This window comes from Cololabis saira, chromosome 8 (genome assembly GCF_033807715.1).
Source record: "Cololabis saira isolate AMF1-May2022 chromosome 8, fColSai1.1, whole genome shotgun sequence".
Taxonomy (NCBI): Eukaryota; Metazoa; Chordata; class Actinopteri; order Beloniformes; family Belonidae; genus Cololabis; species Cololabis saira.
Window position 1 is genome coordinate 15,803,143 of NC_084594.1, and position 15,532 is coordinate 15,818,674.

Genomic DNA, 15,532 nt, shown 5'->3' on the forward strand with positions numbered 1-15,532 from the left:
GTTTGAATGCGTATCTGTAAGTATATGGATGGTTAAGTATTGGTCGAAGTACTTGATGATTAATGGTTTGGTACTGGCTAGTCCCTCTGGTTAGGTCCTAAAATATTTCTAACTTTAACTGTCCATTGCTTACTAAAAACTCACTCAGATTAATGATGAGTTACCAAAGGTTAACTACTGGTCAGTTCCTCCTGTATTTCCCAGTAATTAAGCAACATTGTGCATAACTTATTGTAAAGTGTTACCCATTATCCTTACAAGAGCTAGGATTTCTGAGGTTTGATTCATGCAGTCTTTTACACCACCGCAGAAATCCAAGCCCTCCTCCCAGGAATGCCTGAAGCAGAAAAACACAAAACAGTACAAACCACTGACGGATGGAGAGGGACATGAAAGATGGATGAGGATTTAAAATGAGGTAGTGCCTGGAAGACAGGTGAATATTAAGAAGACGTATGAGTGGCGCTGAATTGTCTTTCTTAAAAAAAAAAAAAAAACAACAGACAAGGCAATTCGCTTTCTTTTTCCATTCATGCCGCTTATTATAAAAGTGAGCAGCTGTACTTTTAATGCATCATAATTACTCCAAGTGCATTCACGTGATATAATTATATGCAAAGCAGGCGACATAGGGCGACTTTTCTTCAGCTTTTGGAGCTGAAATGGGAAGCTGCAGCATTTTTCTGATGAGCGTGCACGGCGCACGGAGGAGTGCGCTCGAAAGGAGGGGAGTGGTCACGTGACAGTGACAGCATGTGCGGTTTAAAAGAAAGGCAAATACAGATTGAAGCATCAGATGAGGATCGGAGGATCTGTGGCACACAGCAGTCAGCTGATGTTCGGGAGCACCAGAAACCGCTTTTCAAAGCCCGGTTTTCACCTGTGCGAGAATAATCCTCCCATTCAGCTTTTGTAGAAAGCCAGCAAGTGCCCTGCCTTTCATGCGCTCAGCAAAACCAGCATAACCGAGGAAGCGCGTCCCGGCGGGGCTCCCCTCACCTTTCACCGAGAAACAAGGTAAGACAATATAACTTTATACTTGCAGCACATATGCCATTCACCTTTGACTGCGAGCTGCTCTACAGAGTCGAACGCCATTTAACAAGTGAATCCACACAACATCCATAAATACATGTGATGCGTGCAGCTGACAAAGGAAGAGCCGGAGTCGTCGCTCCGACAGTGAGTCCTGCTGGTGGAAAGTTGCTTTTGAAGGAGTCACTTTCACTCACTGCAGCATGCCTGTAATTTTATAGCATTGATGAGTAATCAGGTCATCATTTTAAATTACAAAATCTTTATTTTGTGAGGAGTACTCAAATAACTGATAAAATGCAGTAAAATGCTGTAGCCTAATGGAGACCTGTACCCAACCCCTGTCCCAGCTAGGATAAGCTTGAGTGCATCCTCCTACTAATTCATCTGATGAATGAATACATGAATGAATGGATGAATGAAGAAGACTGTACATCATTTATAACAGCACAAATTAGATTTTTCATTGGAAAGATTATTTGATTAGGCTACTGTTAGAAAGTCTCAGCCCTTGTGGTCGCTGCAAAAACTCAAAATCTTATCAAGAATATTTGTCTTATTTCTAGTTAAAATGTCTCATTTTTAGTCAAAAAATATGTCATTACACTTAAAACAACACTCATCACTGGAAAAAACAAAAATTTTCACCTGTTTCAAGTAGATTTTCACTTAAAATAAGTAGAAAAATCTGCCAGTGGAACAAGATTTTTTTGCTTGTGAGAAGATAAATCTTCCCACTGGCAGATTTTTCTACTTATTTCAATTGGAAATTTACTTGAAACAGGTGAAAATTGTCAAATAACAAGTTATTTTTCTGGTAATGACTCTTGTTTTAAGTGTAATGAGATTTTTTGACTAAAAATGAGACATTTTAACTAGAAATAAGACAAATATTCCTGGTAAGATTTTAAGTTTTTGCAGTACCTGCTACTGGTAAAACCCACCTAAACTTTGAACTTCCATCCAAAGTTACTTTGGATCACATCGGCTCCGTATCAGAGACAGTGACGGTTCTGGCTCACAGATCCGGTGGCAGATAAGACTTAGCCAACTCAAAAAATGGAAGGATTTTTAAAAGCCCTCCAAGATTTTTGCACTTCTATAAGATTACTGGCTAAACTGGCTAAACCTGTAAGGTGTCAAGACAGGTATGCACACTGACCATACATTGATGCGCTCTTGCGCCCAAGGCTATGATTTGATCCTTACAGATGTAGGATTGCCTCATCAGCATGCACTGCAAACTGCTCTGTTGTAGCTTTTATGTCTGCTAAAAATGCTTTAAACATAAGTGGAGAAGCAGAATGTGCTCCTGGACAGTGATTAGGGAGAAGAGGGTAACTTTGGAGGCTAGCTTTGCAACGGGAGCTCGGGGTAATTAGTTTTAATACTGTAATGTAACCCAGGCCTGCTTAAATAAACATTATATGTGATAACTTGCAATGCCTTCGTAGTGTTGACCTCTTTTTGCACAGCTCTGCCAAATTTGAGTTTTCCCAGAGTCCTTTATAGCTTGATTTCTTTTGTGTTTCGCTTTTTGAAGTAATTGCGTCATTTCGAGTTGCATTTTAATTGGTCAGTCAGTAGACTGTGTTTTCAGCTATTTGGCTCTGTCAGAAAATCATAGCAGGCGGCCTTCAGTCGCAAGACTAGTGTGATGGTCATCAAACTACTCACTTTGTGTGGATAAAAGAGCGATAAAAGAGATCCCCACATATTCCCACAGTTCTTTCATCCGTGACAGGCCAAAATCGTGCAGTGTGCAGGGGCCTTAATGTATGACACTTTCTCACATCTAAACAGTATACAGCCAGAGTTTTAAGTCGCACACTTTACCCTTTCATATGGGTAGGGTCAAATTTGACACTTAAGATCAGTAAACCTATCCTAAACAACATTCTTTGAGTCTTACATTTTATGGCTTTTCCTAAAAAACGCAGAAATATTCAACAATGAAAATATTTAATAATTTTATACTTTCACTCAGGTGATACAAATCTTTGAACACTGAGGTTGTTTCGGGTCAAATTTGGCACATGTCCATTTAGATGGATTTTAGCAGTTACCAGTGTTGGTCAGATCAAAGGAAGTGGTTGTTTTATGGAATCTTGTACCTGTAAAACTATTTAAATCATGTTTTTTTTTTATATATTTTATGGGTCAGTGGTGACAGAATTCAAAGGGAGACCCCGACTCTGTCACGAGAGCTTTGTGTTCCCACTACAGTAGCCAAGGTCTTTGAAGGTGTGTGTGGGGGGATATTGAAAGTGAAGTAGTAAAAAAACATAGGAGTCATCGTCCATGATTGTCCACAGGAAACAGAAGTCATCCAGAGTTCAGAGGGTGCCTTGATACAGACGCAAAATCTGCACCTGGAATGTAAAAAACAGATATTTACCCAGTGGTGGACAGTAACGGAGTACATTTACTTGAGTACTGTACTTAAGTACATATCCAGAGGATTTGTACTTTACTTGAGTATTAGATTTCTTTGGTACTTATTACTCTTACTTGAATACATTTCCAAGACAAATATTTTTACTTTTACTCGAGTAAATTTCTAGGAAGGCTGAAAAGTACTCGTTACTTTCAGGTCTGCTCTTTTTTCTTCTTCCCTAAAATCCTATTGGACACAAGCTGTTTTTGTCAAAGGAGGAGACCTATCACAGTGCACGCTCTCCACTGGGATGTACGTAAAGCGGAAATACGTCAAGCCTCCTCAAAACGATACCGCCAAAGTAGCCTGCGTTTGTCAAGACAGAGCCGCAACAATTAATTTAGAAAAAATATAGTAATTTACTGATGTGGAAAATAAGAAATTTACTCTTACTCTTACTCTTACTTTTACTTAAAGTAAATTTAAAAGCATTTACTTTTGGATACTTAAGTACCTTTAAAAGCAAGTACTTTTCTACTCTTACTCGAGTAATATTTTGACTGAGCTACTTTTACTTGTAACGGAGTAAATTTTGACCAGTAGTATTTGTACTCTTACTCAAGTACTGGGGTCGAGTACTCTGTCCACCTCTGTATTTACCTTTGAATCAATTTTGATTCAAGGGTAGATGTCCGTCTTGGATGGGTGTTGTGTTGGTGTGGATGGTGTGGGTTCTTTTACATGCTGCCTCATGTGACGACAGTTTGCACTAGACAAGACTTAAGAATAAATGTTTTATTATTATTTCAGGAAGACTGGATCTAAAGGCAGCTCAACTTCAATTTTATTAAACATACAGATGTTTTGTTTATATTTGATAGTCCCCAACCTTTTCTTTCCCCCTGAATAGGAATAGAATGACATAGATGGAGTCTGGATGGGATGGATGGATGGATGATTCCCTTTTCATCTTTAGTCAAATCTTTACTTAAGGTGGCAACCTGTTTAATAGTTTTTGTTTTGAAAATGTCCAGTTTCAGTCCTGTTTGAAGTAAACATCAGTAGGAAACTCAACAGTTTCCATCATGCTGTGGAGTCACTAGCTCAGGAGCCCATCAGCTAGTAAAAAGCTCTGATAACGCTGGACTGCTTCTTTGCCACTTCTGCCAGTGAAAAAGTAGTAGTCACATGGATGAAAAAAAGAGTCTCCTCTGTGTTGGCAGCCTGTTGCATCAGCAGTCTCAGACACAGTTTATACGTGGTTCAAACCAAACTTTCACCCAATCAGCATTCTATCTCTACAAAGAATCACCAAGGGCCCAAACACTGCTGACTTGTTGAAAGATTTCATGAATGTGTCTCCATTTCTCACACTCCTTTACTCCGCTGGGGCCACGCAACTGTGCGCCCATAATCTGTCCTCTGGGCGACATCGGTTGTTTCAGTAGTTCATCATTTTGCACCATCAGGTTATGAAGAAAGAGCAGTTGCTTTTAATGTTTATATAACTATTTCTGTGAGCCAACTGGGAACCACGTTTCTGTCTGCATCCTAATGAAGATCAACTCAGTCAGGGAAGAAAGAAGATGCCCTGATGCCCGAAAGTCAAAACTGCACCTCTAAACTTTCCCTCCACAACCCTGTCTCTTAAATGCAAATACTTTATTCAGTAAACAACCTCGTCTTGGCTTTCTTTCTGAATATTTCGTGTTCTGATTCTCCATTCACTCTCAGTCGCCTTCTTTGTTGCTGGCATGTGGAATCATTTCATCCGTCAGTCACGTAAAAGGCTTATGTTCTTGCAATAAACTGGATTCATCTATCCAGTAATTCTGTATATAAAAAATATGCAAGCTACAGGAGTTGAGACTTTATTAGGTATTTTTTATTGAAGGAGACACATTATGATCTGCATGGTATTTTCTCAACTGAAAGTCTGACTGTCCTTCAAAACCGTGACATTGATAAGCCTCACAGTTTTATGTATAAAAACATCAGCTATTTTCATAGAGATTTGGTTCTCATTGTAGATGTCCAAAGTCTAAATCTTTCAAACATATTATAATAATTGATAAACCCAACAAGGTCAAGACTAACCACGCTCTCACACAGGGGGATTACAGCCTTCTTTGATGGTCCTTCGGGTTGTCCCTTGCTGACGCCTTCTTTATTCCAATAAACAATCAATCATATTGTTTAATGCTACTGTATGTGCACAAGAACGCCAGCTGCTACGACACAGTCCTGCCCCTGTGTACAGTTTCACTGGCTTTTCCGATGGGAGCAATGTTTCCAATGCAATTAAACAGCCTTACAATTCAGTTTGGCAGCATTTGACGTCACCTGATTCAAAGTCAGTGGACGGCAACGCCCTTGACCCTTCCATGTCTGAGGGAGGTAAAACTATGGCAATGACAGTTTTATTCACAGATACTTTATTACACATGAGCGCGATGTGCTTTTACATTAAAACACACTTGTGTGAGAAATCGAGCAATATTTAATCTACATATTAATGCATAGGAAAATATATAAATATCTATACACATATGCAAACATGCAGTACTTACACAAACTTAATATTAGTAGTTACAAATAAATGAAATACAGCATCTGAAATGGTCATGAATAAATCTAATAATGCCTAACAGCAAAAATACCAATGCACAACAAACGGGAGTGCGGGAAAATGTAAATCATTTTCATATACAAGCACACAATCTCTCACATACACACACACACACACACACACACACACACACACACACACACACACACACACACACACACACACACACACACACACACACACACACACACACACACACACACAGTTATTAAGTGTAGCCCTGTAGAAAAATAGAAAAGTAAGCTTCCTATCTAATGTAGACCGGACATATGACCCGAGGTGCAGATGTGGCCCTTGAACCATCACAGTCTGCCCTGCAGCATCCTTAAATGAAAACATAACAAAGCTAAATTATATTTAAAAAAAATCGAGTTAGTATATCTGTGTGGAGTTTGGATGTTCTCCCTGTGGCTGTTTGGGTTTTTTTTCCGGGTTCTCTGGATTCTTCCCGGAGTCCAAAACATACATGATTAGTGATTGCTTCTCGCTTTGAAACGCAGCGACAGCCAGACGTCCTCCCCGCAACCTTGAACATGATTGAAGAGGGTTTTTTAAAAAGAACGAATAAATGTATTTTGAAGTGACTGGAAAGCATTCATGACTGCAGCAGAAAGAGTTGGCTACCTTTTAGAGTGGACTGAAATGTTTCCGGCAGTGCCGGGCCAGTAAGGTCAGTCATTACTGTGGCAGAACTACACTTAGGGCGAATGCTTCAGAAAAGAGAAACTGATTCAGTACATTGCAGTTTTATCCACATTTATCCCAAACGTTAGACCAAAAGCATTACGTTTGATATGCTGAGAATTTGTCTTTATTCAAGGTGAACATCAACAATTTTCCACCAATATTTCTAACTCTATACAACTCTATTCTTTAGCTTCTAATCTATAGAAGACATTGAAAGTCATTCTTTTCAGAATCAGTTAATGTGTGACAAAGGTAGTTGGGAGAGCTTTTCACATGAGTCAACGCAACTGTCTGACGTGTGACCTTTGATTACTTCAACTACATCAATATGGGCACAGGGAAGAAAATGTTGCCCACCTTTGTGGTTGATCGTGTCAGTAGGCAGCTTAGAGACTGTGACCAAGTAAGACACAAACAGATATTTTCATACATGAAATATAATCAAACAGCCATTCACTACAGGCATAGAAATGATTTTTTTGCATGTTGTAGCGACATTTGAAAGCCTTTCTCTGTGTGCAAAAATATTAAAGGAGTAAAAAAGACTTTCTTTCAAGTTTCTTTCAATATCAGTTTCACTTTCATTTGAAGGAATATTTTTTTTACATTTTGGCAGCACTGACTAAAAACTGCCAAAATACCTTTAATCTTGTCCCAGTTGTGTGTTGTTACAACTGCATATCAGCTTCATGGCACTATGGCACACATCAGCAACCAAAAAACTAGCTCACATAGCTACAATGGACACTGTGGGAGAGGCAACTGATAGTAGAGCAATCAGAGGTCTAACCTGGCATTGGCTAAATGCCAGGTAATTTCTGAAAATACCACTGAAATGACATCTGAAACCAAGTGTTCTGCTGCGAACATTTGCCGGCAACTCTCAAATCCCACAGCGTGGATCACCTGGTAGCCACAGCTAATTTTGATTGACTAGTTTCCATGTTCCCACTGGCTTCCTGGGCCTGTTTGCTTCGGCCAGGGTGCAGTATGAGGAAAGAGACACTCCAGAAAACCTATGGATGATATCGTTGGCCGTCTGTCCAGTGATTTTTACAGTCTATCATAGTGATTCAGAAACAGGGATCAGGACTGGCGCTCTTTAGTCACACTTACTGTGACTCTCAGACATCAGTGACTTGAGACTGGACTTGGGCTCCTGATTTGACAAGAACAATCTCTGATTTCTCCTCCATGATAACCTGTATGTCACAATGTCATTCCCTTCCTTATCATCAGCCACCATCATCTGCACGACCACAAAGTGGCTACCCTATGTGGGGCTACAGTGCCTTTCACCCTACGTGGGGCTACAGTGCCCTTTTTTGATAAAGTTTGGCGACAACAACTACGCACATAGCAAATAACAGAGTTCCAGAATCAAAGATGCTGGGCTGACTGCATTTAATTTTGTCCAAATATTAATCTAACCCTTACCCTAACTGTGAAAAATAGCATTAGCCCCCTCTGGACTCTTGACAAAAGCAAGCAGTTGGGTAATTTAATTATCTCCGGCCAGCTGAAACCACCTGAGAAAGCGAACTGAGAGAAAGACCACATAAGGTGGCCGCTAATTGTTTTGCTAACCACATAATTTTATGGGCCCATTAGACACTATTAGACTGGGTTCAAAGGATCAGATAAATATTAATGAGATTGTAAGATGTCATTAGTAATGCCAATATTGTATTGGCTTTGAGATCATTAAACGCTCATTACAACCATAACCCATACTGAGAAAACCCCCACTTATGAGCATATTAGCCTGTCCACCCTGAAGATTTCTTTCCTGCTGCTTCTTGGATTTCATTACTGTAAGTACATCTTTATGCTAGAATACTTTTCAAAATATTTCTGAATTACATCACTGGATATATATATATATATAGAGGGTACTGGAGAGGAGAATACGGCCGATAGTTGAACCTCGGATTCAGGAGGAACAATGCGGTTTTTCGTCCCGGTCGCGGAACACTGGAACAGGTCTATACCCTCCGCAGGGTGCTCGAGGGTTCATGGGAATTTGCCCAACCAGTCTACATGTGCTTTGTGGATCTGGAGAAGGCATTTGACGGTGTCCCTCGTGCCATTCTGTGAGGGGCGCTCGGTGAGTATGGAGTCCGGGGCCCTCTGTTAAGGGCTGTCCGGTCTCTGTATGATCGGAGCAGGAGTCTGGTTCGCATTGCCGGCAGTAGATCAGACTTGTTCCCGGTGCATGTTGGACTCCGGCAGGGCTGCCCTTTGTCACCGGTCCTGTTCATAATTTTTATGGACAGGATTTCTAGGCGCAGCCAGGGGCCAGAGGGGATCCGGTTTGGGAACCACAGGATTTCGTCTCTGCTTTTTGCAGATGACGTTGTCCTGTTGGCTTCATCGGACCGGGACCTTCAGCATGTGCCGGGGCGGTTTGAGGCCGAGTGCGACGCGGCAGGGATGAGAATCAGCACCTCCAAAACCGAGGCCATGGTTCTCCACCGGGAAAGGGTGGCGTGCCTTCTCCGGGTGGGTGGAGAAGTCCTGCCTCAAGTAGTTCAAGTATCTCGGGGTCTTGTTCACGAGTGAGGGAACGATGGAGCATGAGATTGACAGACGGATCGGTGCAGCGTCCGCAGTTATGCGGTTGATGTACTGGACCGTCGTGGTGAAGAGGGAGCTGAGTCGAAAGGCGAAGCTCTCGATTTACCGGTCAATCTACGCACCTACCCTCACCTATGGTCATGAACTTTGGGTAGTGACCGAGAGGACAAGATCGCGGATACAAGCGGCCGAGATGAGTTTCCTCCGCAGGGTGGCTGGACGCTCCTTTAGAGATAGGGTGAGGAGTTCAGTCACCCGGGAGGAGCTCGGAGTCGAGCCGCTGCTCCTTCACATTTAGAGGAGTCAGCTGAGGTGGCTTGGGCATCGGTATCGGATCCTCCTGGACGCCTCCCTAGGGAGGTGTTCCAGGCATGTCCCACCGGGAGGAGACCCCGGGGAAGACCCAGGACACGATGGAGAGACTATGCCTCTCGGCTGGCCTGGGAACGCCTCGGACTCCCCTCGGAAGAGCTGGAGGAAGTGTCTGGGGTGAAGGAAGTCTGGGCATCTCTGTTGAGACTGCTGCCCCGCGACCCGGGAACGGATAAGCGGCGGATGGATGGATGGATCACTGGATATTACGATTTCATGTATTGATGTGGAAGACAAACATGGTTTGTTTTGTATTAAAATAGGTAGAGATGAAGGTGAACGTCCCTGATGTTCCTTGATATATTACATTTTGCTCAAATAGAGATCCATGTAGTCAGCAGAGCAAACTGACTATCTAACATCATCAGAAACTTTTGGACAATAGTAATCTATCCTCTGAAATAGCAATTATTCCGCTTGGCTCAACTTTTCAAAATGCCATTATTCTGTCAGAATCAGTCTGAGGCTTTGGCTTGAATCTTTTTCACAACGACCCCCATGAAATAAACAATTTTTCATACTCACAATTTAAAAACGACAGCAAAATAGCATTTCTTGAGGCTCCATTCCACAGCGATTATCAAGTTACAAATGATCCTTTGGTCAATTAGGAATTCAGATCCGTCACCGTCCACTCTGTTACCTCATACTCTCTTCCGTGGCAAAATTAAAAAACGAGCACATTTGTCCTTACAGCTAAAAGATTATGCATCATCAAAATCATTCTTCCACATAGGTATGCAGTTTGAATTTACCCAGCAGCCCTCGTGGCCTAAGATTTAATAACAAAAGTAACTGCCGACACTGCACTAAAAACCAGCAAAACAAATCGTTTTTACTCTCTTCCTAAGGCACTTACTGTTGTGCATAAGAAAAATGTTCAGAAATTTACAGCTCAAGGTTTTCCAGCATAAAAGCTCATTTTTCAAACACAACATCATTTTTTTCGTTAATGCCACTAACATTAAAGTGACTGTGAGGTTGCTTTTCCAACAATTATTAAAGCTTTCAGTCTGCAATCCGGCAGAAGTTTAGCTGTGTGGCCTTTCCTTGTACACGTTTCATCTGTACGGAAATTGAAATTATTCATCTAGAAAAAGCATTTGTAGTTGGTGAAATATCCTACGAACCCCATGTGGGTTTAATGAATAATAAATAAGTACACAATAAATACATCTCTCCATCATGAGATACTGTTTGATATAAACTGATCAGCTGTGAAAGACCATTAAAAATATCTCAGTGTTCTGTAAAAGGTTTACCTTTGAACATGCTAAAGCTGCTGGACTTCATCAGCGCTGACGGAGAGACATCCTTCAAGGGCGATGTTATGTCAAAGCAAAACTATTAAAATGTATCCCTATCGCCGGGCGTTGACATTTAAAAATAATATGGATTGGCAGGTTTAGGATGTATTTATTGAACATCAAAACTGACGACTTTCAGAGGCCACGACTGACAAAATCGTGTGTGTTTTTGATGAAACAGAGTGGAAGGGCACCAGTTGTTGCCGACTGGCTGGAGGCGATCCTCCATTATTCATGAGGCAAGTGTTTATTTATTTCGTATGTATTGTATAATGTAATTGTTGTATTGGCCCAGTGGATCTTAAACAGGACTATAGGTTAAAGTTAATCTCAAAGTCATATAACACTATTGGACTTTACCCAATCAAACCAGAAGCACCTTCTCTTTCCAAAAGCTCTTTTTGACTTTAGTTTATTTATGACAATTATAACTGGGTAAAAAAAGAAATCTAATAACCTGTCTGTGCACAGAATATCTCATCATTCAATTTTCCAGATTTCACGAATGAAACTTTTCATAACAGACCAGATAGGTGAAAACTATTATTTAAATGGATATATGTAGTTTCTCCCTATTTTCAATGTAAATGTATAATGGTAGCTGGGGGAAGCACTGCACACATTATTGTGTTAGACACGGCGCATCAGATCCAGTAAAGGTCCTCGAACATGAGTCTGTTCTCATGACCAACAAGTGACATGCCTCCAATCACACATCCAGACACACATTATTCACACACACGCATGCTTGTTTGCTTTCACCATCCATTTGAGTCCCAGTTTGATTCATGGGGCGCTGAATCAAACAAATCTCTCCATTTGCCTTGTTCTATCAGCCCACTGATTTACACAACACATGATCATATGAAAGGAAGATTTATGTTTGATAGCAGAGTGCCAGATGGTAAATGGTTGGTTTTCATGTCATGCATTGCATTTTAAGAATATGTTAATATGGGATGTCAGTGGCATGTAATCCCATTTTTAAAAAATGTCTGTGTTAACTTTTGCATGACCAAATAATGCCATATACAGACAGACAAAGTGCTGTTTAACCTACAGTAATGACTCAAGTTGTTTTCACATGCTTGCTGAGAGACCCTCCTGCTGCAACACAGAGGGGTGATCAATACCCCCTGTTGAACAACCTTTGCTTCACAGCAAGCTGCTAAAAAAGAAGGCCAAGATGTCGAATATGGCCTTCCTGCCACATGTACACTGTGTCCTTAGATACAGCAATCACTTGTGTGAGAGTTCTCAGTCACTGTAGCAGTAACAACTTCATAAGAACAGTAATATTATGAAAAAAAATCCTATTATTATTTCTCATTCTTATCTAAAAAGTATAATTTTTACTAATGCTGTTTACACTTTTTGCAGATAATAATCTCTTAATCTGTTTGAACAACCGTGCACGTTCAAGCCACATTTTCCACCGTTAACAATCTCCAGAAAATAGGTTCCAAATCACTGCTCTTTCATATTTAATGGCCAAATTAAGTTGTACGTCTCACTCCTGGAAATACTCCAGCAATTCACGTTCTGCACTAACAAAAGAGCAGGAGAAAGGATACGATGCAGTAATTGTGCTGTGCTTTTGCTTGTAGCATGTGAAGGAGAGTTCCACCAGTCGAGGTCCCCGAGGGGCCGCTGTGCCGCATGTTTTAGGTGTTTCCTTGCTTCATCACGCATCATTCAGATGAATGAGCTTGTTATCAAGGCCTGCACGAGTGTAGTTGGGGCCCCGTTAATTTGCAGCAGGTGTGTAGGAGCAGGATGCTTCCAAAACATGAAGTGTAGCAGCCCCTGAGGACCCGGACTGGGGAGCAGTGGTGTATCGGATTGTGGATGAAGCTTCCTTTGTATGCATAATGATGACTGCATAAGCTTTGAATTTTATGTTGGCATAGCTGCAAAAACCCTGCGTATTACCAAAGAAAACCCAGCCTGATTGATTTGTTCATTTACTTTCTCACACTTCTTTCATATTTGTGTGTTGAGCTGATATGGATAAACCTATGAATGGTTACCAATAAGGACAGCTGCTTGGAGCCTGTGCAGAAACCCAAACTGTTTGTCTTTCAACATCAGCAGCGGCATATAACAGCGAACAAGCACAACACCACGATGCCAAGGAGATCAATGGAATTTAGCATTTTATTTCATATGCTATCCTTATGGTCATCCAGATAAAACAATGGGCTACACCTCAGTCATGGATGTTAATTTATGCTGCAGCGAGTCCTGCTTTTTATCTTTAGTTTGGTCTAATGACAAAATATTCATGTTGGCACTACCATTTAGATGTATCTCACTGTTCATTATAGTGTCGCAGTTTTGTAAACACTCGTCTCCAAATCTGAGAAATGAATAACTTGGACCAAAAAACAACAACAAAAAAACAAGATAAAAAACACCAATTAAAGGTAGCTATAGAATGTAGACGTATTCTTCAGTTTAGTCTTTATTAGCTATTTAGTTTTATTCTTCTTAGAACAACATACAGTACATGCAGGCAAATAACAAGAATACCACAAAGAGAAGTTGTAAAAAGGAATTGTTGCCCACTATCTTCTTTAAATAAAAGACACTTACATGCAAATGACCTTAATAAGGTGTCTGGATGTGACTGTGGTGTATTAGCCATCTGTGCTATTCTTGCGAGACGCAGGGTCAGTGTCACCACAAATTACAGGGTATGAGCCTGCAAATGTTAGTCACAGGCAGCGGTTCCTCTAAAGCTAATAGCTTCATTTGTAACTGTTTTCAATGTGGCATTTACAGCCAAATTACTATTTAAAATGTCATGGATTTGTTCAGCCTTTTTTAAAATGGCTACACACTCACACAGGACACACACACACCAGAGCAGTGAGCAACAGCCATTAGCGCTTTCACGGTTCTTTACTTCTCTATTATGTTCTGTATTGATGACATTTTTACATCTCAAAATGGTTTTAGACTGACAACATAAATGTGCGCTGACATTAATAAGGTGTTATAACATTTTGTAAATATTTCAGGAGCTCCACTATTGTTGTGGTGCCTGAAAGTCAGCCGTAAAAGGCACGAATGACTGGCGTCTCCAACCCCAACAGTCATGAAGCGCATCTTCTGTGAAACTCATGATCTCTGAGCCATAAGCCGCCCTCCAAGTGGCCCCAGCATGCTGCTTGTGCTTTATTTTGATGATTTTAGCTTTTGATTTGGGTCTTAGGTCATCTACTATAAATTATTATCTAGTTTAAACAGTGGACGTGTAAAGCTTTCATAGTTTCATGTTTTCAATGTGTTAAATGACAAATAAATGACATGAACATAGTGACGTGCCAGCGATGGCTGGTCATTCAGATTGTCTGACTGACCTGCCACCATCCCCATCACGTCCCCTGAGTTACTTAAGAAGGGATCACTTACTTTTTTCCATGAAGCTAGATTTAATTGGTTGAACGCTGACTCTGCGTTCAACCAATTGAGATCTGTGTTTAAGTGATTTGTCAAATTAACTTTTTCCATAGTTTTTGAGCTATTGCAACTATTCAGATATAAAAATGTTCAGCTTGTTCAGGAGTTTACTGCTTTGACTTCTGGTCCTTCAAATACTTCAATCTTTTAAAATATTCCAGGATTTCAAAGGCCCATTGGAATATAATGGGGAAATCTTTAAATCCTTGAAAAACGTTCACCTCTTTCAGACCTTACTTTCGGCTACAGACATCATTCAAACGTTAAACTGCTCACAAGACTTTAAACTATGTCATCTTTGAGAGCTCACTACTTACGCATACCTTCACCTAGAGACACCATTCAAAGTGTAAACATGAATGTAAACAAAGAACCACCCCCGAGAGAACCAGAACTACCATCTTTACTCTTCTTCTACTTAGTTCCAGTACAATTCCTCTTCTCCTTCCCTTTCTTTCCCCTTCTTCTTCCTCTTCTTACTCTGAATCCTTATTATGATGAATTTTAAGTCCTTTACCAATCAAAGAAGGGGTTTCACCTTCTTTATACATTCCATTTAAGCACTACTTCAGCTATCAATGCGTTCCTTTTATTACTTTCAGCCACCTGCTAAATCTGATCATTCTGCAAGAGTTTTGCCAGTTCCTTTCTCCCGCTGATCTTCCTCTCTTCAGCTCATCTTCTTCTTTTCAAGTAATCTTCTTGCCTTGAAGTTATTCTTCTCTTCAGCCTACCTTATTGTCTTTGGCTCATATTCTCATTTTTTGCTGATCTCCTACTTTTCAAAGTCACACACTTTTGAAGTGTGTAACTTTGACATCTGGGCTGCTTTGTTGTATATAGCAAACATATGGCATGTAAGATTTTACTTCACAGCATCTCCACTGGACCTATTTTTTTATTTTTTGAAAGTCTTCCACACAGACCCTTTTGATGCTGTAGTCTTTGGCTTGGCACGATTCTCTCAGAGCACCAGTCGTTTGTTTCCTGAGCCTGGCAGGAACAAAGCCATGCTTCACGGCATGATGCCTCATCACTACCTGGATGAAAGATGTTACTACCGCTTAAAGAAAAACATAGCCA

At 40.7% G+C, this 15,532-nt stretch overlaps 1 protein-coding gene across 2 annotated transcripts in view; it reads left to right on the forward strand.

Annotated features, from left to right (window-relative positions):
- The first annotated feature begins 798 nt into the window (after nt 1-798).
- Nucleotides 799-15,532, forward strand: part of rap1gapb (RAP1 GTPase activating protein b) — a 134,575-nt gene continuing 119,841 nt past the window's right edge. Inside the window, exon 1 of one of the 2 annotated variants that reach the window (XM_061726897.1) lies at nt 799-1,017. The gene's annotated coding sequence lies outside the window, so the exon portion shown is untranslated. The remainder of the gene's footprint in view (nt 1,018-15,532) is intronic. The other variant, XM_061726902.1, reaches the window with a different exon arrangement.